This window comes from Saimiri boliviensis, chromosome 7 (assembly GCF_048565385.1).
Source record: "Saimiri boliviensis isolate mSaiBol1 chromosome 7, mSaiBol1.pri, whole genome shotgun sequence".
Classification (NCBI taxonomy): Eukaryota; Metazoa; Chordata; class Mammalia; order Primates; family Cebidae; genus Saimiri; species Saimiri boliviensis.
In genome coordinates this window covers 99,000,517-99,025,565 of record NC_133455.1, presented here as the reverse complement: position 1 = coordinate 99,025,565, position 25,049 = coordinate 99,000,517, and the positions used below count along the sequence as shown (strand labels likewise).

At 40.6% G+C, this 25,049-nt stretch overlaps 1 pseudogene; it reads left to right on the top strand.

Annotated features, from left to right (window-relative positions):
- LOC120365025 (CDGSH iron-sulfur domain-containing protein 1 pseudogene) overlaps positions 1–24,230 on the top strand; it is a 29,703-nt pseudogene extending 5,473 nt beyond the window's left edge.
- The last annotated feature ends 819 nt before the right edge of the window (positions 24,231–25,049 follow it).

Here is a 25,049-nt window from a genome sequence, read left to right as displayed (position 1 = left end):
CCCAGCCCACTTCTGCAGGTAAAAACCCAAAGTGCTTGCCTCCCAGATGGTGGTTTCTCTCAGCAGTGAGTAGGAATAAACATTGAGTCAGACAAATAATCAATGGCTGCTTCTTGGAAGAACCAATACTCTTTGCTCTGCTTTTAGATGGGTGAGCTCAGAGGCACTAAAAGATTCGTTTCTATGGCATGATTTATTCTGGAGCAACAAAAAATGGTTTGGAAGTCTCTTAAAATTGTTTTTATTTTGTATTATTTGACATATTTACCATATGACCCAGCTTTCCTACTCTTAGGCATTTACCCAAGATAAATGAAAACATGCTTGTAGAAAAATGGGTATACCACTATTCATAATCACCAAAAATGGGAGGCAATCCAAGTGTTCTTCAATCAGTAAATGAATAAATAGTCATTCAATGGAAAGCTACTCAGCAATAAAAAGGAGCGAACCACTGATACGGGCAACAACTTGGATGAATCTCAAAGGCATTAGGCTGAATGAAAGAAGCCAGTCTCAGAAAGGTGTATACTGTATGATTCCATTAATACAACACTTTCAAAAATATGTATACAACTATAGCAACAAAGAACAGATCATTACTTACCAAGGATTATCTGTGAGAGAAGAGGATTGACCTAGAGAGTGATGGAATTATTCTGTATCCTGAATGTGGTGGTGGTTACACAAATCTCTGCAAGTGTTAAAACACATAGGATAGGCTGGCTCATGCTTGTAATCCCAGCACTTTGGGAGGCCAAGGTGGGTGGATCACCTGAGGTCAGGAGTTTGAGACCAGCCTGGCCAACATGGTGAAACCCCATATATATTTATATATATATATATATAGTCTTTACTAAATATATATATATATATATATATATGTATTATATACATGTAATATATATGTATTATATATAATATATATATAATACAAAATTAGCTGGGTGTGGTGGTGCATGCCTGTAATCCCAGCTACTTGGGAGACTGAGGCAGGAGAATTGCTTAGAACCTGGGAGGCGGAGGTTGCAGTGAGCTGAGATTGAGCCACTGCCCTCCATCCTGGGCAACAGAGGGAGACTCTATAGCCAAAAAAAAAAAAAACAAAACAAACACAACTCCTAGGATAACAAATCAATTTTACTGTTTGTGAATTTAAATAATCAAAAAGAAACACACTAAGTGGTGGAAACAGCAGAAAACTAATATTTGAAGAGATCATAGGTGAAAGTTTTCCAGGGCTTCCCTCATTTCTGAGGAGTGACAGCCAAGGGAAAGAACTGGAACTGCAGAAGTAGGTGCATCTCAGCACAAACGACAATCTCTCTGGTTGTCCTTGGAACCAGATTGATATATCCACCACCATCCCTCTGGATACAGACAGCAGCCATGGAGTATGATTACCATTTGAGGGGTCCCAGTGACTCCCCACCACCACCCCTTAGCCTGCTTTGACTTGAAATTGTTAGCATTAGAGCACTTCCCCAGGCTTAAAGCAGGTGTCTTCATTGTGCTATTCCATATAAATATGCTAACAAGAATAAAGAATCTATTAACACTTTACCAAGAGATTTTTCAGGTAAAGTAAACTCAGAATTCTGGGAGAACAGCACACAAGGCAGCTACATTCCCTGAAAGGACAGACAGAAGACTGGACCCAGGGAAGTTCCCAAGTAAGAAAGCCCTAAGGAAATCAGCGGAAGTGACAAAGGCCACCAGTGAGGACAGTTCCCCAAGAAGGGACAAGGCAGTCGCGCAACACAATTCATTGCCCATAAACACCGTGTCTTTGTTCAACATTAAAATCAGCCCAAGTTGCAGAGCATATGAACTCTGCATAATGGATCTCATAATTTAAACCTGACTGATTTTCCGTTCCTCAGGGACAGGGCCTATTATCTCAGTGTAGTGATCCTTCCTGTGCTCCCAGAAGGAGCTTAATCGTTTTCCAAATGAATGGAATGGATGAATGAACATGCAAAGTTTATGAAGGAGGTCAGACCGATGATGACAACACCTCAACCAAATCCCTTTCAAGTTTCTCTTTCCCATTTTCCAGCGTGAAACTCGTTGGTCCATAAACCAAATTCTCATACCTTGTCAGAGTAGGAGCATTGCCTTAGAACCACACACACACTTCCTCCTGACTTGACAGAAGTGGATTAAATGAACAGGGCAGTGTCATATATTTCTCTCAATAGTTGGGACAATTTTTCCTGGACTACATTTTTTTCTCTTTAATCTGTCTCCCCTCGACCTACCTTCTCCCTGCCATGTCCTCACTCTCCCATGCTAAAAATTCATTTTACTATTCTCAAGAAACATTCTCCACCTCTTGAAAATAGCAAAGTTCAGAGACCAACTACATTTCCGAAATCCAATCTCAAAAATGACTCCAATACATTCTAAATATGTTGACCAGGCTGGCCACAATGGCTCATGCCTGTAATCCCAGCACTTTGTGAGGCCAAATCAAGAAGATTGCTTGAGTTCTAGACCAGGCTGGGTAATATAGTAAGGCCTTGTATCTTTTATTTTTTAAAAAAATATGTAAATAAGCAAATAAAAATGTGCTAAGAGTTGAGGTAAGTAATTGGACATAGGTTTCATTTTCTCTGTTCTGGAATTAGCATCTTTCTTTAAAATTTCACTACCACACACATTAGTCTTCTTTTTTCCTACCTTTGTTTTAACACGGACATCAAAACAATTATTAAGTTATTATACAAAGGCCATTATATACAATAATCCTTATTACATTTATCTTCATACACAAAGGATATTTCCTTTCGAACAATGCCTTTCTTTGATAAACTGTTTAGTACAGGAAGCAGTTACATAGAATTCTATCTCCAAAAAGTATTGTCTGCTTATCTGGGTGCTGTTTATTGTCAGTTTTTATTGAAATTATTTTTTTATGTATGCATGCACGTTTACTATACATACATATAGTAATCACACACACACACGAACTTGTGACTCTGTAGATTTCTGCACTATGCAGAAGCATGAAAATGTTAAGCAGGCATCACTGGTACTGGCTCTGGGCACATAGTATCTCTTTTCATTAAAACAGAACTTTTTTCAGCAGTAAGAGCATGGCAAGACCTGAAGGAGGTCCAGCCTTCTGGCACAGGAGTGGAGACACAGCTCTACTGTTTAACACTGAAATGCTATTTATTAGATAAACATTACATTGAAATAGCCAAAGAACATACAAGACCATTATAAGAGTGAGCTTTTTTTTTTTTTTTTTTTTTTTGCCACCACATTTCTTTTTATGTTATCTCCTTAAAGAAGGACTTTCATACCAGAGCAACCTTGGGGAAAATGAGACCACAAAAACAGCATTCATGGTGGTGATTTTCTAGACCCTCCATTCTATTATTTTGGATATTTCCCTTTGAACATGGCTTTCTTTCCCACAGCTATGCTTGGCCTCCTGGTTTGCAATGACGTTATGTCTGTGTTGGTGACTTCCCCAACTGCCACTGGGAAAATTAGTGCCACAAATTTCACATAAAGAGCTAAATACCAGCCTCAGTTGTTTCACTCTAATTCAAGGACTCGTTGACTGTAAATATAGTCCTGATATGGGTTTGTTCATTTTTTTTACTACATTCAGGAATCGATGAAAAAATAAAGGCAAAAACAAAATCCATATCTAGATATATATCAATAATATTGTATCCAATTCCTCCCAACTTTGTCAACAAATATTTATGAGGCACCTTATGTTTGAAAGACAGCAGAGGCTACTAGAAAATGAGAAACAATATTATTGTCAAAGAACTTTTGATCTAGTATGAACACAAGAGGAAAAAAATCTGACCTCCATAGATGTAATCACTTCTAGCCGTGTACTGAAAGAAAAATACAAATAAATGGAAATTTTACAGGAAAATGAAGAAGGTAGATTAATGAAGCTTTAATGAAGAAAAATGATTTGAGCTGGGTCTTAAAAAATGATTAAAAGTGCAAAAGTATGAAATTGTAGAAAATGAGGAGAATGACATACCTCATCAGAAACAAGCTAACAAGGTGCATCTTGGAAAACAGCGTGTGGCTGTGCCCCGTGTGGGCAGCAGGCACTGTCTTCGTGTGGCTCTCCAGCTCTGACTCATGCCAACCAGTGTCCCAGGCTATTAAGGGAAGGGTTGGCTTGACCTGTAATTGGCATGGCCCAAGAGAACAAAAGTCAGAAAGAAATTAGGTTAGAACTGCTGGGCATGGTGGCAATCCCAACACTTTGGGAGGCTAAGATGGGCAGATAGCTTGAGGTCAGGAGTTCCAGACCAGCTTGGCCAACATGGTGAAACCCCATCTCTACTAAAACTACTAAAATTAGCCAGATGTGGTAGCAGACAACTGTAATCCCAGCTACTTAGGAGGCCGAGGCAGGAGAATGGCTTGAACCTGAGAGGTAAAGGTTACAGTGAGCCAAGATTGTACCTGCACTGCAGCCTGGACAATAGAGTGAGACCCCATCTCAAAAAAAAAAAAAAAGAAAAGAAAGAGAGAGAAAGAAAAGAAAAAGAAATTTGGTTAGACCTATTTCTAATCTAAAGAATCAGAAGACAGATCTCAAGAATGTTAAGATAAATGGAATATATATTGCTAAAAATGAATAAAAAACTTCAAGCTCCTAAAGCTCACTGTCATTAGTTGTAGAACCAAATATGGCGCAGTAAATACTTTTTTCAATAATGAATAAATTAATGATGGAAAGAGTCAGAAAATTGATAAAGATTTTTCAGTTTGGTAAAACTATCAGTAACTGTTAGATTTTGGTCAATCTATCTGGAAACAGCGGTTTCAAATCTGTCCATTTTTGCTAACATAGGCAACATTTAAAACATGGTCTGTTTATTTAAAGATTATTTATATTCAAATATCTAACCATTTCAGTAGGCATACACATGTTCTCCTAGAGAGAGCATGCTTTTGTAGCTAGAGATGGGGAGAAATTCTTGGAGTAACCCACACTCAATTTCATGGTTGTTGAAAATCAGAGTGTTTCTTAACTTTCTTCTTGAGCCTCCACTTTTAAAGAGAAATGCTATAACAGTATTTATGCCTGTAATTTCCTAACATCATCTAGCAAGATAGAAAATGTAAGACAGAAAAGGTCAATTGCTGCTGAAAATGCAGCCTCATCACAATTTATTTTTAAAGCCCAGGACTAATGAAAAAAGAGTAAATCTATTTGTTTTTAAAGAAAAGCTTTCTTCAGTTCTACTTTAAGAGATGATTAATGGCAGTGATTTTCTGGTGTGTTCCGCTCTTCTTACTGAACTGCCTTCCTTGAATTCAAGTGGCAGTTGGAGCTAAATAGCTTTATATCTTCTGGTATCACATGTCCTGCCTCAAATGTAATTACAAGTTTCTAGAGGCTGAATATAAAGAACTCATTTAGAACAGCTGTTCAGGTTGTTTGCTATAGACCATACATACAGTTACTCAGAACTGTAAACTCATTCAATTACTAATAGGCCTTTAAAAAATGAATAAACCTCTTGAAACTGGGAGGTTTGACTTTAATCAGTGCTCCAATGTTCGATCTTGCCTTTGCCGTTAGACCCAAGTCCAAAACTGCGGTTTGATTTTGTGCCATTGGAGTGTAAATCGGCCAGCAGTCTATGTGCCCACCCTGACCTGGTTCTCCAGGGCTCACTAAACTGCCTTAGCAGCTAACAACTAAAAGAAAGAAAGTGCCTCTTTATCTGCTAAAGAGAAATGACAGCTGTCAATCCGAAACTACTAGTCATCGAGAAGAGCTCCCGGTTCACTCGATAATTTTAAAGGAACAATAATCCCAGAAAAATTCTAAAGAGCCAATCAGCACCCTTGAAGTGTTTTGAGTTTGATCTGTGTTGTTGTCATTTTAAGTTTCCATTTGTAAAGTCAATATTTTGTCCTCACTTTTCCTTCAGCTTCCTTTTAACCACAAAGAAAAAAAAGAGTAAAATTGGATATTTTCTACCCTGTTTCAGCAGTTGAAAAATCCTGTGACACAGATAAGTGTGAAAAACAACCCATCACACAGCTGAGTGTTCCCGTTTCCATGAGGCAGTAATAATATTAGCTAAATGAAGCACCACTGGAATGTTCACGAAATTGTGTTTACTTCTAATGAGATATTTTTTGAAACATTAACAAGTTGATATGTTCTTTTTCAAATCAGCCTCATTTCTCTTCCCAGGAATAAAAAAGATTATTATGGTTCTTTATTTAATCTGGTAGCTCTCAGATTGCTGTTCACCCATATCAGAAACAAAATTATGAAGATCATATATCTTCAAATACAGTATTTCCATATAAAATTGTGAGACCAGCTCTCCTGACTAGTAAATGACTGGAAAAATTGGGTTTCACTTACACAATAAACGGAATTTCTGCCATTTCTAATATTCTACGGTTTATATGTACATTAGTGTGTGGATATGTATTCCTCATCACAATGGGCAAGAAGCATTCAAATAATAAGATCCCAGAATTATTGCTGCCAGGAGTATCGAATGGGATGCACAAGAGATTTCATGCATCTGTATTTCTGCCCAGTGGGGAAATCTATTTTCAGTTCTGTCTCCAAGCAGAGCTGCTTTTCCTGCCAGACGAGGTTTATTACTCCCCTCTCAGTACTATGATAAGCAGAATGCTGACTCCTTAAGGAGAACACACAAACCAAAGCAAACACAAATGCAGAAGAGCTCGCGGAAGTGTGGACTCGGGTGAGGGGGCCTCACTTAAGATGCAGCCTTGTTGCTCACAGGTGTTAAAAGAACAAACAATTTAACTGAGTTCAATTCAAAGAAAAATTCACCAGTCAGGCAGCCCCAAAACCAGATAGGTTCAGATCAACTCCCACACATGGTCACAAAGGATTTGTTGACAGAAAAAGCAAAGCTAGGTATGGAAAACGGAAGTCAGGTACTGAAATCACTGGATTGGTTACATCTCAGTATGTGCCTTATTTGAACATGGTTTAAACAGTTGATCACCTTAGATTGGCCAAAACTCGGTGGTTGTTGCAAGAGTAGGTTATAGTCTTTTGACACATCCAGTTAGGTGATGGTTCACTACATATGGAGAAACTTCTAGACTGAACTTAAAACATGGAAAGAGGCAGCTTTAGGTTTAATTTAATGTAAGTAAAACAGACCAGCATTTGCAGGGCGTATTGGAAAAAAGCCAAGTCTCCTATAAAAAATCAAATGATTTAATGAAAATGAATGTTTTAAAAACCTGAACTCGGAGCAAGAGAATAATGAAAGACTGATGATGGTCTATGATTGCCCATAGCAGATACCAAAATGTCATGGACCTTGCACAGTGGCTTGGGGGATCAGAACTATTCCTTCTATTAAAGGTTATTTCTTTTTTTTTTTTTCTTTAGTCACCAGACCCTGGCTCTGAACTGACAAAAGTTTATTTCATAAAAATGAACCAGAGACTACCTTTAAGGCATTTACCCTTCTAGAAGGGATCAGGGAAGAGAAAATAAACAGTAACACAAATAAATAATATCAGGTGCTAATAGAAGTATAAAAAACACAGAACAGACTCCTGTGCTAGGGGTTGCTGATAAGAAGTTGACTGTGATTTTAGTTGACTGGTGAGGACAGCCCCTGTGAGGGAGAAATATTTGAATTGAGCGTGGGAGCAAAGATTTCCAACCAGAAAATGCAGAGCACAAAGTTCCCAGTACAGAAAAAGGCTTTGTATTATTTTGCTGGGGCTACTATAACCAACACCACAAACGGGGTGACTTAAACAACAGAATGTATCTTCTCACCGTTCTGGAGGCTTAAAGTCCAAGATCAAGATGGCAGGCTGATTTCTTTTAAGGTCTCTCTCTTCGACTTGTAGACAGTTGTCTTTTCCTTGTGTCTTCACCTCATTTTCCCTCTGTATGTGTCTGTGGGTGGAAAAGCAAACCATTTTCCTCTATACTATCACAACACGCTTGTGACACCACATGTGTGCGGATTTCTCCCATCAGCAAGCAAGCCATTGTGCAGAGGACAACAGCAGGGTGTTCTCTAACTCAACTCAATTCTGACATTGTCTACCCGGAGACAGCATCAGACCACAAAGGTTGAGGACTCAGTCGCACAAGGCGGCCCCCAACTTCTGAAGACAATTGCAAGCCCCAGGTTATTTTGCCCATGCTTCTGATTCGCCAAGTATAAACCAGGGTTCCCACCAGCTGCTAGTGCAGGTCACAGAATTCAGGGAAACACTTACTTGGTTTATTACACAGGATATTTTAAAGGTTACAAATAGCCAGATGAAGAGAAGCAGAGGGCAAGGTCTGGAAGGGTCATGAGCTCAGGAGCGTCTGTCTGGGTGGAGCTGGGGTGTGCCACCCTCCCAGCCTGTGGACGTGTTCTTGTTCATCTTCCCGCATGCTCAGCTAACAGCAAGCTCTTCCAACCTAGTTCTTTCGGGTTTTTAATGAAAGCTTTGTTACACAGATATGATTAATTAAATCAATCAGCCATTGGTAAGCAGCTTAACCCTCAGCCTCTCTCCCCTCTCCCCTCCCTGGTGGTTGGGTGGTTGGAGTCTGGCACTGAGCACAGGGCTAGTTCCCCTGACCCCGTGACTAGTTCCCCTGGCAATAAGAACCCCATCACGTGGCCACTCTGAGTTTCCAAAAATCTCCTCATTCACATCAGCTCAGGTGTGGTTGAAAAGGATTTGTTACAAATAACAACAACAAAAAAAACTTTCTCCTTCACTGCTCTGAAGTTGTTCCTAGGGTGCTTCAAGAACCCAGAACAAAAGCCCAAATAAATTAACAAAAGATATTCTTACTGCTCTAGTCACTTAGGAAATAACAAGGCTTATAGGAGCTGAGAACCTGGAATCACAAACAAAACCCAAAATGTATATACATCATAATATCACAGTAGTATTGGATATGTGTCATATTGGATTAGGGCCCACCTCAATGACCTCATTTTACCTTAATTATCTCTGTAGAGGCCCCATCTCCAAATACAGTGGCATTCTGAGGTACTGGGGGTGATCACTTGGACATATGACTTTAGGGAGCTGAAAAGGGCACTATTCAGCCCCTAACAGGCTGGGTGTGTTTTAGGGGTAGAAAGAGCACCAGAGTGACTGCAGCATGGTCCATCCAAAGAGAGCAGATGGGGGGAAAGAGGGAGAGAGGCCTCTAGATTTTATTCCACCTGTGTTTTTCCAAGGCTTAGCACAGCCATAGCTAAGCCCTTTCTATGACTTCATTGCTCTATTCAGTGTATTTTATTATCAATAATTTTTGCATGGCTTACATATATCATTAACTTACTGTATAGCTTTATATATTTTCTGTGTTATTTTAAAATCACTGTCACATAATAATGATAAAATAGTTCTTAAGTCATAATATCATCATGAAGATTTAACTAGATTCAGGTAGGCACTCAGCCCACAGTCTAAAACATGCTAAGCACTCACACGTGGAAGCCACATGTCATCCTCTTCATCATTGCTAATGGAAAAACCAAACTTTAAAATATTGTAAAGAGGCTTACTGTAAACCAGTATGAGTGACCATGGCCCAGGGAACAGTGTCAAGACGTCCTGAGCAAGTGTGTCTGAGGTGACCCAGTTGCAGTTTGGTTTTACGCGTGTTAGGCAGACAGGAATTATGGATCAATTAATAAATCAACACAAGGCTAGGCGTGGAGGCTCACACCTGTAATCCCAGCACTTTGGGAGGCCGAGGTGGGCAGATTACCTGAGCTCAGGAGTTTGAGACCAGCCTGGGCAACATAGCAAAACCCTGACTCTACAAGAAATACAAAAGTAGCCTGGCATGGTGGTACACGCCTGTAGTCACAGCTACTCAGGAAGCTGAAATGGGAGGATCACTGGAGCCCAAGCAGTTGAGGCTGCAGTGAACTGCCATCAGGCCACTGTACTCCAGCCTGAGTGACAAACGGAGACTCTGCCTCAAAAAAAATGGGGAGAGGAGATTGTGTGCTTTGTAGAATGTGACTTAACCCCTGCCTCGCATGGCCTTAGATTTTCTTTGTAGTTAGGTCTCCCATTGCCACAAAGATTCTGTCTTGCCAGTGTGATCTCTGTTTTAACCTAAACTTCAAAAGAGTACAACGAGGTGTGTCTGGCCTCCCTTCCTCTCATGACCAGAAATTTCATTTCTCGAGTTTCTCTGGGGTCCCCTTGGTGAAGAGGGGGTCTTTTCAGTTTAGTCAATTGGAGAGTTAGGATTTTATTTCTGGCTTACAATCATTAGGCGGCAAGCCCTAGTCCCCAGCCAGGGGCAAGATTCCCCACTAAATACCAAAAAAGAGGGCAACTTAGGCTTGTCCTTGAAAAGCCTTCTCAGACACCTTGTCAACTAACTACGGAGCAAGCTCAGAACAAATATACTCGCCATGTTTTGAACATGGTGAGGAGACAGACTTGCTCTGCTGATTGGGATCCACCCACCTGGACTGGGACTGTGCTGGCCTAGGCTGGAGGAAGCTCACCCCACAGGAGAAAAGCAGACCTTCTCCCTCACACTGGCTGCTACCTGGCTGGACAGCGAAGCCTCCTGCCGGCCTTTCTCCATGCCTCGGCTTCAGAGCCTGCTGCCCTTTCTGCACAACGCTCCTCCCTAGCACCCAGGGGCTACAGAACCAGTGTACAAGTAGAAGGGAGCATGTGAGAGATTTCTGTCCCCAGTTGCTGGATAGAAAAAGCCCTCAGAAAATTCCAGAAGGGCTCTGGCTTGTATAAACAACTGTTTTGTTCCAGGGTGAGCAAGTAAGAACTCTTAAGCCAAGTTTAGCCTAAAGGTGCCTCCCTACATATTTTAAGTTCCGTGTAAAGGTTTCTCTGTACATAGTGAACTATAACTTATCTGGATGTGTCAGTAGACTGTGGCCTCCTCTTATGCCAGTCACTGAGTTTTAGCCAATCAAAGGATGCCAACTGTTCAAACTATGTTCAAATAAGGCAAATGCCAAGCTGTAACCAATCGGGCTGTTTCTGTACCTCACTTCCGTTTTCTATATGTCACTTTCCTTTTTCACCCATAAATCTTCCACCCTGCGGCTCACCCCACTCACTGGAGTCTCTGAGTCTACCTGGGCTCAGGAGGCTGCCCAAGTGGTAAATCATTCTTTGTCCAAATAAACTCCATTAAATTTGATTTGGCTAAGGATTTTCTTTTAACATGACGGAAGCCTTTAATGACACTAGTGGAAAGAGTTAAAAAGAAGCAGGTAAGTCAATCATTTTGGGCCACTGGGAAAACTAAAGGAGGGAACCAGGAGCCTCCCACGATACCCTCAGAGATTTACACCAAAAGAGAGGTCCCACACCGACTTTCCCACAAACTTATCTAATTCCTCGGCTATTCCTCACCTCCTACCTCCATCCTGCTTGAACTCATGCCACAAGCCATGGGAGTCACTCACTATTTTTTAACATGAGAAGGGAGAGGAAATGTAAGTGTAAGGGAGAAAGAAGAGAGGAAAGCAGAGGCTTAGAAAAAACGGGGAGGGTTGTGTTCCCGGCATCCACTTCGGAACTCTGAATGTATTCTCCTGATACAGTCAGCTAGACCAGTGGGTAGAAATTAAAGTGGGGCCGGGCGTGAGCTTAACAGGATATATTTTCGACTAATGAAAGATGCCCTAATGTTATTCAGTTACCTTATGTTATATAGAGTGCTCCCAGTCACTGAGAAGATTTAGACGAAGTCTGGATCGCCCTGTACCAGAGATGGAGTGGAATGGACTCCGTTCTTAGATGAAAAATTGAACTGAATCTCCCTTTCAGAGGGAGAATCTTTGGTAAGTTACCTATAGTGAATCTACACAGTACCATGGGTGTATTTGTACGGAGGTAATCTATAAACCATTTGAACTTGTCATTGTTCATTCTTTCAGGTACTGATGTGTAGGAGCACTAACAAGTTTGAACAAGTTTACTGAAAAGAGTAAAGTCCCCTCTATCATGGGTCACACAGGCTCTGATGACTAGCCTGGAACATGGCCTATGTATGACTTTGTTTCTATTAGAAAGAATGAGTTCAGCGGGGCGCGGTGGCTCAAGCCTGTAATCCCAGCACTTTGGGAGGCCTAGGCGGGTGGATCACGAGGTCGAAAGATCGAGACCATCCTGGTCAACATGGTGAAACCCCGTCTCTACTAAAAATACAAAAAAAAAAAAAAAAAAAAACTAGCTGAGCGTGGTGGCGCATGCCTGTAATCCCAGCTACTCAGGAGGCTGAGGCAGGAGAATTGCCTGAGCCCAGGAGGCGGAGGTTGCGGTGAGCCGAGATCGCACCATTGCACTCCAGCCTGGGTAACAAGAGTGAAACTCCGCCTCAAGAAAAAAAAAAAAAAAAAAAAAAACGGAATGAGTTCAAGGACGGGTTCGGTGGCTGACACCTGTAATCCCAGCACTTTGTGAGGCTGAGGCAGGCAGATGACGAGGTCGGGAATTCAACACCAACCTGGCCAGCATAGTGAAACCCTATCTCTATGAAAAATGCAAAAAATTAGCCAGGTGCGATAGTGGGTGCCTGTAATCCCAGCTACTCAGGAGGCTGAGGCAGGAGAATTGCTTGAACCCGGGAGGCAGAGGTTGCAGTGAGCTGAGATCACGCCACTGCATTCCAGCCCAGGCAACAGTGTGAGACTCCAACTCAAAAGAAAAAAAAAGAAAGAAAGAAAGAAGAGTTCAGGAGGGATTCAATACATTTTTACAAAATGTTTTTTTTTTTTCCCTGACCCCATGTGGTAAGCAAAACAATGCATCCCCCACCAAAATATTCACGTCCTAATCCCTGAATCCTGTGAATGTGTTACCTTACCTGACAAAACGAATTTTGCAAATGTGATTAAGGATAAGGGCCTTGAGATGGGGAGATTATCTTGGATTATTTAGGTAAACTCAAACTAACCAAGAGAATGCCAAAAGCAGAAAACCTTTTCTAGTTGAACCTAGCCAGAGGAGATACTTCTATGAAAGAATGGTCAGAGAGATACAACTTCGCAGCCTTTGCGGGTGAAGGAAGGGGGCCATAAGCCAAGCAATGCGGGCAGCTTCTGCAAGCAGACAATGGTGAGGAAATTGCTTCGCCCCTAATGCCTCCAGAAAGGAATGCGGAACTCTATTTTACCCAACGAACACTTTGATTTTAACCCAGTGAAATTCGCACTGGACTCTTAACCTATGGAATCATAAGATAATAGATTCATGCTTTTTAAGCTATTAAGTTTGTCATAATTCGTTATGGCAGAAATATAAAACTAAGATATCACTAATGCCTGCTTATTTTAAGAACTTTGGAAATTTTAAAAAACATTTAAAATAGAAACAGAAGTCACCCTTCATTCTACTCTCCCGTAAAATACTTTTTTTTTTTTTTTTTTTTTTTTTGAGACAGAGTTTCGCTCTTGATACCCAGGCTGGAGTGCAATGGTGCGATCTCGGCTCACCGCAACCTCTGCCTCCTGGGTTCAGGCAATTCTCCTGCCTCAGCCTCCTGAGTAGCTGGGATTACTGGGAGGCTGAGGCAGGTGGATCACGAGGTCAAGAGATCGAGACCATCCTGGCCAACATGGTGAAACCCTGTCTCTACTAAAAATACAAAAAATTAGCTGGGCATGTAATATACATTATTAACTGTTTGAGGTACGTCCTTCCAGTCTTCTTTTACTTACAAAATTCAAAGCATCTTTCATCTATCTTTAAAAATGTAAATGTATACTTTTCACCTATCAAAAGTAGAATCATTCTTCACATGTTATTTTTATGATCTGCTTTTCTTCAGTACTGTGTGAATATCTCCCCACAACATTATATATTTTCTATAGCAGCGTATGCTAGTTACATAATATTCCATCTTACAATTTGAAGATCAAAATTATGTACAAAACTTCTTTTAGAAATGGACTCTGTTGTACACATAAACTTGTAATTATAGATTGCGTATGTGTGTTTTTTAAGTTGTACAGTTTTATATTATAATGCAGCTAGGTTGTACTCGCTTAAAACCTGGAACAGTATGTATTATCACAATTATTTTTTCATCACCTTGTCTTTTCAATTCCCACTCAAAGATCTTCCCACTCAGAAGTTACAGATGCAGCGTCATCACCTATACTCTGTCCTGAATTGGCCAGCAGCTGTCAGGATTAAAAAGTTCAAATGGTTTATAGATTACTTCCTTACAAATACTCCTGCTGTACCGTGTAGGTTAGCTATACCTAACGTATCAAAGAGTCTCCCCCTAGAAGGGAGATTTAGTTCAATTTTCCATCTAAGAAGGGAGTCCATTCAACTCCATCTCTGGCACAGGGCGATCCAGATTGTCTAAACCTTCCCAGTGACTAGGAGCACTCTCTAACTTAAGGCAGCTTAATAACATTAGGGCATGTCTTATTAATAGAAAACATATCCTTTTTAATCTCAGGCCTGGCCCCCCTCTGATTTCTACCCACTGGTCTAATTGACCCTTGGAAGCAATATGTGATAAACTCACACCTTCTTCTCCATGGTAGCTAGTCTATTATCTGAAGACAACATTTATAACCTTGAAAAGCATGGCTCTGCTGAAGGAATGTTGGTATTTTGAGGTAATAGTAGAATTGTAGTTAAGTGTGGTCTCTCTTAAAGACATGTCATATAAACATTCTGTTGCCAGTCCTCAGAAATATCAGGCAGTTCACCTAGAATTCAGAAAGCAACAAATAGAACAATTCCTCTCTCTTGGGGCCTCATTTTCTTTGGAATAGCTCAGAATCTTCAGGACTTAAAAATTTAGATCCTATATTTTTAAGTCCTGAAGATTCTGAGCTGTTCCAAAGGCTTCAGAGTTTAAAATTCTCTCTTTCTCATGGAGGAAAACCAGAAGACATACAAAGAGGTATCCTGCTAGAGGATCCCAGGCTAAGGATGGGTTAGAGAAGAACAGGCAACACTATCTAGTTTTATATTATTCTGTTTCCACATTGTTAGTGACTTAGACTTAATTAGAGTCTTAATAAATATTCTGATCTTGTCTCAATTGTTGTCTGGGTATTGCAGGAAACTTATTTAAATATAGATCATGAAGACCCCTTGGTGTTAAAGGACAGAATTAACCTCCTGGCAGCAATAATTAGCAAGAGACCTTTATGGTAGGGATTACACATAATGTCATCTTTAACACCAATACCAATCAATTAGTAGTGACTGCCTGAAGCCACATCCAGATTCAAGCAGGAAAGAATGCTTTGATCAATTATTACTCCTATTGATCATGAATAGGACAGAGGTACTGGCAACACAGGTGAATGATGAGTATCATTCCTGACCTAAAGGAAGTTGCATATCAAGGAACAGGGTTAGGGCCTTGGAGGATCTGGGTTTTCTTTCATTAAAAAGGACAATTCATTTTATTACGAAAGAAAATGTATTAAGGAAGTTATGATTTACGATATAATTTCACATCATAGTTTCTTTGTACAATTGCCTTCATTCCCTTCAAATGCTCATCACCCAACATGTTTTTCAGATCTTTTGACATGTGGATTTTGCATGATGAGGCACATTCTGGTTTATCTCTATATTCTAAAATGCTGTGCCCAGAACTCCCTGAAAAGGGGTGGAGTAGGGAACAGCATAGACAAAAATATCCCCAAGTAATGTTGGAAATGAAAAAAATAGAGTAAAAACCACAAAACAGCAAGAATATCCTCCAACGCCTTTATTAGATCTAAGAAAAACAATAGAGGTGTGTCTAACAAGTGTGGCACCGCCAGTAAGGAGAGGCAGGCAAAGAATCTAAGAAAGATGCTCCCAGTGAAACTCCAGTGTTAGCCAAAAACTTACAGTCAAGGACAAGCAAATTTTTATTCTGCATTTGAAAAAGATTGATAATTTAATAAGTATTGCAGAAATAAAAGATGAAATGCTTCATTAAATAATTTTTAAGAAATAAGTCTTAATTACAGAGAAATATATTAGAGCTTTATGCATGTAAAGTAACAGTACCCAGGCTGAAACACAATTATAAATGTTCAGTATATTCTTGGGCTATTCCAATCTATTCATGTACATCTATGATTATTTTTCAAATGTACCTGAAAACAAAAATCACAGGGAAGAATACATTTGAACAGTATCTATTTTTCCTTCAGAGAACCATATGGTCTCTAATTAAAAGCTGTGCAGTCCAAAGACCTCTTATAAGGCTGGCTCGGTCCCAAAAGTAACTCTCCTGGCTACACATTAGAGACACCTGGAGAGGTGTTTGTGCTTGTTGTTTTTTTTTTTTTTTTTAATTAATTCCAAAGTTGGCCAATTAAATCAAGCTCAATCTGCAAAAACCTCACCAGAGGATTCCAGTCTGAAACCAGGTTGAGTCCTACATAAATGCTAACACAGTTTTGCCTACGTTCAATTCTCTAACAACTACTCACTCCAATATGCCAGCTGATAGGATGAAAATTGACTATGAGCTAGAAAAATTAAATTCTTCCAGCTCTGTTTTTATCAGATAACTCCTCTCTCTTCCCAATTAAGCCATGACCCAATACTTTCTCGTTTATGTAAATTGTAGATGATGTGTCCAAGTGAGGACATAAGAGAAGCAAGGTGCCAAATACGACTGAGAGGTCAAATGTCTAAGTAATAAAACCATTTCTTCAATCATGTTCATCAGTTCAAAGTTATGAAGATTTGGTTCCAAAACTGCAGATATTTTTTAGCAAAGTAAGGGCATTTGGTACATTTTTTGGCAGATGGCAAGATAAAGTCCATTTGCTTAAGAAGCCACTCCTTCTTTGATGTGGTTAATTATGACCTCTTGCGGTACATACAAACCTTATCAAAATCCATCTGGGTAGTGCTGTCTCTTGTAAAAATGGCTCTACTTGCTTTACTATTAGTATTGCCTTCATGCCAACAGTGTTCTTGACGCTGCGTAATCCCAGGAAGATGGGTTTCCACACCAGTGATTTGAAACCTAACAGATCCAGCAATTGAGACATAAAACTACAGGTGGGAATGTGAGAAAATTTGAAGATTTTAAGTTTCATTTTCACTTTTCTTCATCCTTCCTTTGGTTGTCCATTAACTTCTATCTTCTTTTTTTTTTTTTTTTTTTTTTTTTTTGAGATGGAGTCTCGCTCTGTCACCCAGGCTGGAGTCTTAGCTCACTGCAACCTCCTCCTCCCAAGTTCAAGCGATTCTCTTGCCTCAGCCTCCCAAGTAGCTGAGATTACAGGTGCATGCCACCATGCCCAGCTAATTTTTGTAGTTTTGTGTGTGTGTGTGTGTGTGGTAGAGACAGGGTTTTACCACGTTGGCCAGACTGATCTCAAACTCCTGACCTCAGGTGATCTGCCCACCTCAGCCTCCCAAAGGGTTGGGAATACAGGTGTGAGCCACCATGCCTGGCCCATACTTTTTCTCATTTTCTTTTCTATGTTACAGAATATAACTTGCTGACTATAAGAGGGAGGTTTTTTTCTCCCAAAATGCAAAAGTACATAAAGATAAAGGTGAAAGTTTCCTCTTACCGGTTCCAATGTTAACAGTGAGGTGTATATTATTGCATTTTTTCCTATGCATATACTAAGCTTAACTTTCAATGTTGCTTTTTATTAAAAATCAGAATCATTTCACACAAAATGAGTTTTGTAAAGACTCTTTAGGAAAGAATTTCCTAGTCAGTCTGATAGGTTCAAAGGAAAAAGATCTAAAGGATAAGCGTGGGCAAGAGGAAGAGACAAAAATGAAACCAGAAGAAAATGAAAGTCTTCATCAATAAATGGAGAATTAAAGCAAGACTTCACTGTGGCTCAGAGGTCAACAGAGGAAACAAAATCAATATGGAAAACCAAAAAGTGTCTGTCTTATTCTCAGTGGTATACCCAGGGCATAAGGACATAGCATAGTAGGTGTTCAATAAATACTTATTTACTAAATGAATACCAGACAATCTCACTTCCGTTGCATGGCCTAGATCAAATTAGAACCCACGAAGGCAGAGGAATGTTATAACAGTTAACAAGACAAGAAATCAGCTCAAGAAAAGCATTCCGATATTGACACACATATTGACATTTGATTCTGGCTTATACATGTTTAAGAGAAAGAATCTAGAAGTAAAATAATAGGAAAAAGCCAAGATACATAAAATGTAGTTATTGGTTAAGCAGATATAGAGGGAAAACTATAAAGTATTTGTTAGGAAACGTAACCAGACAGGGTAAATTGGGGAGCCCAGAGAATGAATCACTTGTGAAGTTACAGCATGTGCCAGACATTTTTTTTTTTTTTTTTTTTTTTTTTTTTTTTTTTTGAGACGGAGTCTCACTCTGTTGCCCAGGCTGGAGTGCAGTGGCAAGATCTCGGCTCACTGCAACTTCCTGGGCTCAAGTGATTCTCCTGCCTCTGCCTCCCAAGTACCTAGAATTACAGGTATCTGCCACCATGCTCAGTTAATTTTTTTGTATTTTAGTAAAGATGGGGTTTCACCATGTTGGCCCGGATGGTTTTGAACTCCTGACCTCAAGTAATCAGCCCGCCTTGGCCTCTCAAAGTGCTAGAATTACAGGCATGAGCCACCACACCCAGCTAGCATGTGCCAGACACTTCCAACTGGGTTATTTTATTCATCTACATAACAAACCTGCAAAGGAGCAATTAATGATCTTCATTTAATGGAAACTAAGGTTCTGAAACATTTGGGGTCCCAAACCTCTTAGATAAGAAGGAGTAGAAGCACTTTTCCAAATCAGGCCTTGGTCCTCTAAGCCCAAGCCTCACTCCAATTGATTGAAGGTTCCTCCAGAGCAGTATGTTGTGGGAATAAGCTCATCAGAATTATAACCAGTAGTGTAGGGTCTTGCTATTGAGAGCATGCTATAGGGACCCTTAGCATGGACGTCACCTGGAAGCACAATCTTGGGCCCCACTCCAGAATTACTGAGCCACAATCTGTATTTTCACAGATCCCTAGGTGACTGGTATGCATATTAACATTTGATAAGCCCTCATTTGTCTATTTCTTCTCACAATTAGAGAGAGAGAGAGAGAGAGAGAGAGAGAGAAGCACTCATTAAGCATCATCTTCCCTAGAATTCAGCACCACTCATTTGGGAGAATTTCAAGGAATTCTCTAAAACTAAAAAGACTGAAAACAGTGAGAAGCTAGTTTGCATTAGGTACGTTGCCAGTTACATACTGGACTCTCTTTAATCATTTTATCCTTGTTATGTACATATCAAATGGTTCATACAGTGGAACGGAATTAAACAAGTCAAAAGTCTGAATCCACTCTGATTCAGTGGCATGCACTTAAAATGCAATCCTCTGCCCACGCTCTTACTTTCCTTCCTATCCAAAGACATATGACAGCCAACTTTAACTCCACCTCTACTGCTTAGACCTCAAAGGCAACCACTCACAGGCTGTGCCTGTTTGTGCTGGGGATGAAAAAGCATATACTTTGGAAACTCTCCCAGAGTTTCTATGTACTACTAGGGTTTAGGTAACTAAGTCCTAGAAGACCTGTTCTGGTGTGGTCCCTCCCACTCACTCACCCAGAAGATGCAGCTGGCTCTAGACACTAGAATTACAGGGCTCTCTGTCATTCAGTACCCAAGGGCCTTGAGGAAGTCATTCATCCTATCTGTGCCTCAATTGCCTCACCTGTAAAATGGGCCTTGCCTAGTTCACAGGGAGACCAGGAGAATTAATTAGTGTTTGTAAAGCTTTGAGATACCCTAGATGAAAGTGACTATATAAGTGTAAATGATTATCATTATCATTATTATTATTATTTTTACATAAAGTATGGATGGCAGATTAAATATGGGATGATATGTCAACCTCCTGGGGATGGTAGGTTTTTGGATAAACAAAAAGCACTGTAGACTGTTATTATCCACCTGCCTTTCCCATGTCTGTTCAGGAATGCATCATCATGTTCACTGGGCTAATAATACAAAAAGAAGGCTTCCATAGTTCACTAGAGATGAATTCAGATAAAATGGTTATAAATAAAGACTAGAAAAATCTGTTAAACTGTGTATCTCCACAATAAAGCAGAACTCGCTACCCACGTAAACTGTAATCCTCTGTTAAATGGCAATGGAGCAGTTTTGAACCTAGCCTACCACTGAACCAAGTTACCAAGTCAGTCCAATGAAAAGTTTGCATTTTCCTTTCAGACGTACTATAAATGAAAGTATAACTAAGTGGTGAGAAAATTTAAAATCTCCACCAGATGATCCTTCTACACAACAACAAAGTAAAGGAAATCTGTAGGGGATTAAGGGCACTTCTCCTCACCCTGAGTAAAACTGAATCAGCCTCACAGCAGATGTTCTATCCTTCTTTCTCTTTCTTTTTTTTTTCTTTTTGCTACAACCTGGCCCTACAGGGCATGTGTGCGAAGGGGTTGGAAGTTCCAGGTGCCAGCCCAGCAGATCTGCCACATCAAGAAACCAGAAATTCTAGGGAAAATAGCTAAATAAGAGGTACTTAACGTAGGATCCCAGCGCCCATGGGCATCATGGGTCTGAAAGCTTTCACGTGTATGTGAATTTTTATGGGGAGCTTTCATAGATTTTCACAGATTTCATAGATTTTCACAGATTCTGTGACCTTGAAGGATTAAGCTCCAAAGGTTTTCCTCCCATTGAATTTTGCTGTCTGTGGACACATACAATTTCAGTTCTCCTGAAATGCTAATTCACACTGCTTCCTGATATGAAAGTGATAACTGCATCTGATAACATGGTTTTCTCAATAATTTCTCCACTCTGATACAACTGACCATTATTAGAAAGAAGTTTAAGTCAACACAAGACATAGAACCTAAATCTGGTTCTAATATTTTGTTTAGTTAGGAACATTTTTGTTGTTCCAAACCTTTCTCCATTTGAAATAACATTTGTGCTTTATTGTTCGCATTTTTTTACTACACTTCTGATGCTTACGCTGTTCACTTAAACCCTTTCACTGGATTAAAATGACCAGATTATGACTGAAATTTGGTGGAGCAGGAGCTCAGTCTGAGAAAGTATGAATCTTTATTTCATTTCAGATAAGCTCCTGGAAAATGTACATATTTTCCAAAGCAATCAATCAGAATTCACTTGGCAACTAAGCAGTCCTACAGGCCCCAGTTCCCTTATGTGATTTATGAGACCTTCTCTTTCCAATAAAGTTGAAAGTGCCAGGAGAATAGCTTCTCACCCAGCATTTTTTAACTGCAGCTTCCAAGCTAAGCCAAGAATTAGAAAGACACACAATGAGATGCAAAAATTCAAGGAGCAAAAGCAGAAATGGAACAAATTCTACGTCGGGGCAGAACATCCTCCTTAAATCATTTTCCAGCTCAATGTCTCCACATTTTTCACTGATGCAAATATTAAATGAAATGTTGCTTTATGCTACAATTTATAAAAGGTTATGCAGCATTGGGTACTGTAGTTTTTTTTTAATTATACAAACCACCTTGGGGGAATCAAAAGAACACAGGACTGAAAACGAGGAGGTCTGAGTCTTAGTTCACCACTTGCCTCTCGTGTGAACTATCACTGCCCTATTTGTAAAATGACGAGGGTCTATAGGCAGCCTCCAGCTCTAAAATTCTATACCACCGAACTCTAGATGAGTGCTCTGAAGATTATTCAGAGGCATCTTGTTGAGATTTCTGATCTCCCTGACTACCACAAACATTGTTTGAAAAGCTGTTTCATGCTAGAAGCTGAGCCTAGTGCAAGATACTCAACATAAATAAGTATCTCCGTCCTTCAAAAAGCTCCCAATCTCACTGCATACCATTAATATAACATTATGGGGTTAAGCTAGCAAAATAAGCAAAGTTCCATTGGCACGTAGTAAGAGAAAACAAGGTAAAGGCATTTGAAACAAAGGAGGCAGGCCAGACGCAGTGGCCCATGCCTGTAATCCCAGTACTTTGGGATGCCAAGGTAGCAGGATGACCTGAGCCCAGGAGTTCCAGACAAGTCTGGGCAAGATGGCAAAGACTTGTCTCTATAAGCAAAAAAAAAAAAAATTAGCTAGGTGTGGTGGTGTGCGCCTGTGGTACCAGCTACTAGGGAAGCTGAGGCAGAAGAATCACTTGAGCCCCAGAAGTAGAGGCTGCAGTGAGCCATGTTCAGGGCACTGCACTCTAGCATAGGTAATGGAGAGAGAAAGGAAAGGAAGGAAAGAGAGAAAAGAGAGAGAGAAAGAAAGAAAGAAAGAAAGAAAGAGAGAGAGAGAGAGAGAAAGAAAGAAAATAAAAGAAAAAGAAAGAAAAGAAAAGAAAGAAAGAAAGAAGGGAGGGAGGGAGGGAGGAAAGGGGAAAGGAAGAAAAAGGGAAAAAAGGAAAGAAAGGGGAACAAAGGAACAAAGGAGACGAGGCATGGAAAAACGCGGAGACAGTAAATGTCTTGTGCAGTCAGGGACAGGATGAGCGAGCCCAGGACTTGGCCTCCTTCTCTGTCGTGGTAAATCAGCCCAGGCGATTTGAAAGGAAACCCAGAGGTCTCCTTATCTCTCTCCCTTCAACTAATCTGTGCCCTACTTCCTTAACTCTGGACCCATCTTTGTCCCTCTAGTTCCAGAGCCAAGCAAAAGGCAGTCCCACCCCAGAGAGAAGCCCCCAAGTTCAGTCCTCCGTTATCATTTCTTTACTGCCTGGCTCTGTGGTGTTGATGCCTAATGGGAGAACGGTGGAAAGCAAAAACTGGAGTTGCCTTTCACCAACTTCTGCTGCAGAGCGAAGAATTACTTCACTTCCTTCCAATTTCCTGCTCAAGTGTGTTTACTTCTTTTCCATTGTTCTACTTGATCTGCGTTTCTGGAAGCACTCCTTGCTCCTCCCTCTGTATAGTCTATTGTTAAATGGCAACCACATCTATGGAGGTGTAGAGGGAGGAGGTAGAATGTCTGGGCAAAACACATTGCCAGAAGTATTCGTACACATCGCTCTTCGTATACTATGATGGTATCAGAAATGCTTGTTTATTTTTCTAGCAATGTTTCTGGTATTAACTCACTCTTTCGCTCTAACTCCCTTGGGATTAAGAGAATATGACTGCTAGGTAACTGAACCAACAGTGCCAAATTCAGGATTCACACTCAGATCTATGTCTAATGCTTATAAAAAGACGCTACAGTAACACACTTTCAAGCTAACAAGCAATTGTGACAGTTATTACACTATTAGAGTAACCTTTCCCAACAGTATTTGATCAAATAACAGATACTCCTCCCAAAAAAAGAATTCTGTAATCAAACAATCTCAGGCGGGAAGCGGTGGGGCTCACACCGATAATGCCAGCACTTTCAGATGCCTAGGTGGGCGGATCACTTGAAGCCAGGAGTTTGAGACCAAGCCAACATGGTGAAACTCTGTCTCCACTGAAAATTCAAAAAATTAACTGGGCATGGTAGCCCACACCTGCAGTCCCAGCTACTTGTGAGGCTGAGACATGAGAAAAGCTTGAACCCGGGAGGCACGGGTTGCATAGAGCCGAGATGGCACCACTGCACTCCAGCCTGGGCAAGAGAAAGATCTCTCAAAACAAAAACAAAAACAAACTGGAAAATCAAACAATTTGAGAAAATCCTGGGTTTAAAAAGTGAGATAGGCCTCTACTACAGGACTTTTCAGATCCTTTAATTTGCTAATTTAGTCTGTAAGACAAGAAAGTATTTCAGCAGGAGCAGAGCGGAGTCGGTGCCCTTAGTACACCGCTGGCACTTTGACTCTCTCAGGCTGTGCGAACCCGTCTGTGCTGGGTATCCGCGTGCACACGCCTCGCAAGCGACAGCGGCTTGAGTCTGACTTCCAGTTCCAGCGTACAAGATGAATGGACCGTAGCAATTGCCATTGCTGCTGGGACAGCTCCAATTGGTTATCTAGCTTACAAAAGATTTTATGTTAAAGATCATTGAAACAAAGCTATGATAAACCTTTACATCCAGAAAGACAACCCCAAGATAGTACATGCTTTTGACATGGAGGATTTGGGAGAACAAGTTGTGTACTGCCATTGTTGGAGATCCAAAAATTCCCATTCTGCAATGGGTCTCACACAAAACACAACGAGGAGACTGTAGACAATGTGGGACCTCTGATCATCAAGAGAAAAGAAACTTACATGGACACTTTTGATGCTGCAAATCAACTTGTTGTGAAGTTGCCTGATTGTTTAATTAGAATGACTACCACCTCTGTCTAATTCACCTCCCCGGGCTTCTAAATGTGGTATATTGCAAACTGCAGCTTTCACATTCACGGCATTTGTCTTACTTGTTGAAACATCACGGTGCACATTTGTTTAAACAAAAAAAAAAAAAAAAAAAAGGAAAAAGGGGATGGGCGCGGTGGCTCAAGCCTGTACTCCCAGCACCTTAGAAGGCCGAGGAGGGCAAATCACTTGAGGTCAGGCGTTCGAGACCAGCCTGGCCAAAATGGTGAAACCCGTCTCTACTAAAAATTCAAAAAGCATTAGCCGGGTGTGGTAGTGGGCGCCTGTAATCCCAGCTACTGGGAGGCTGAGGTGGGAGAATCGATTGAACTCAGGAGGCGGAGGTTGTAGTGAGCCGGGATCGAAACGCTGCACTACAGCCTGGGCGACTCAAAAAAAAAAAGATAGAGAGAGAGAAAGGAAAAAACAAAGTAATTCACAAATTTAGTAGACCCCTTTTTCCCCAAAGGACATATGAATCACTCAGAGAAACGGTTGAGAAGTCATGTTACCAAGCCCCTCAGAAGCAGCCCTGGAGCCTATACTTTAACAACCCAGGTAGTTCAGATGCAGATGATCTGCACACGGAGAAATACTGACGAAATGTTTCCCTAACTAGGGTTCTTGGAACACACTTTGGGAAATGCAAATACTGGTGCAGGGAATTAACTCAAGGTCAGTCGCCAAAAGTGCTTGTTACATTCCAGGGTATCACGGTTCTCATTCACATTAATTGAACTAGCTTTTTCTGTTATAGTTGCAAGATGACACCTCACTATTGAAAAAGGGGCAAACTAGCAATAGGAGGGG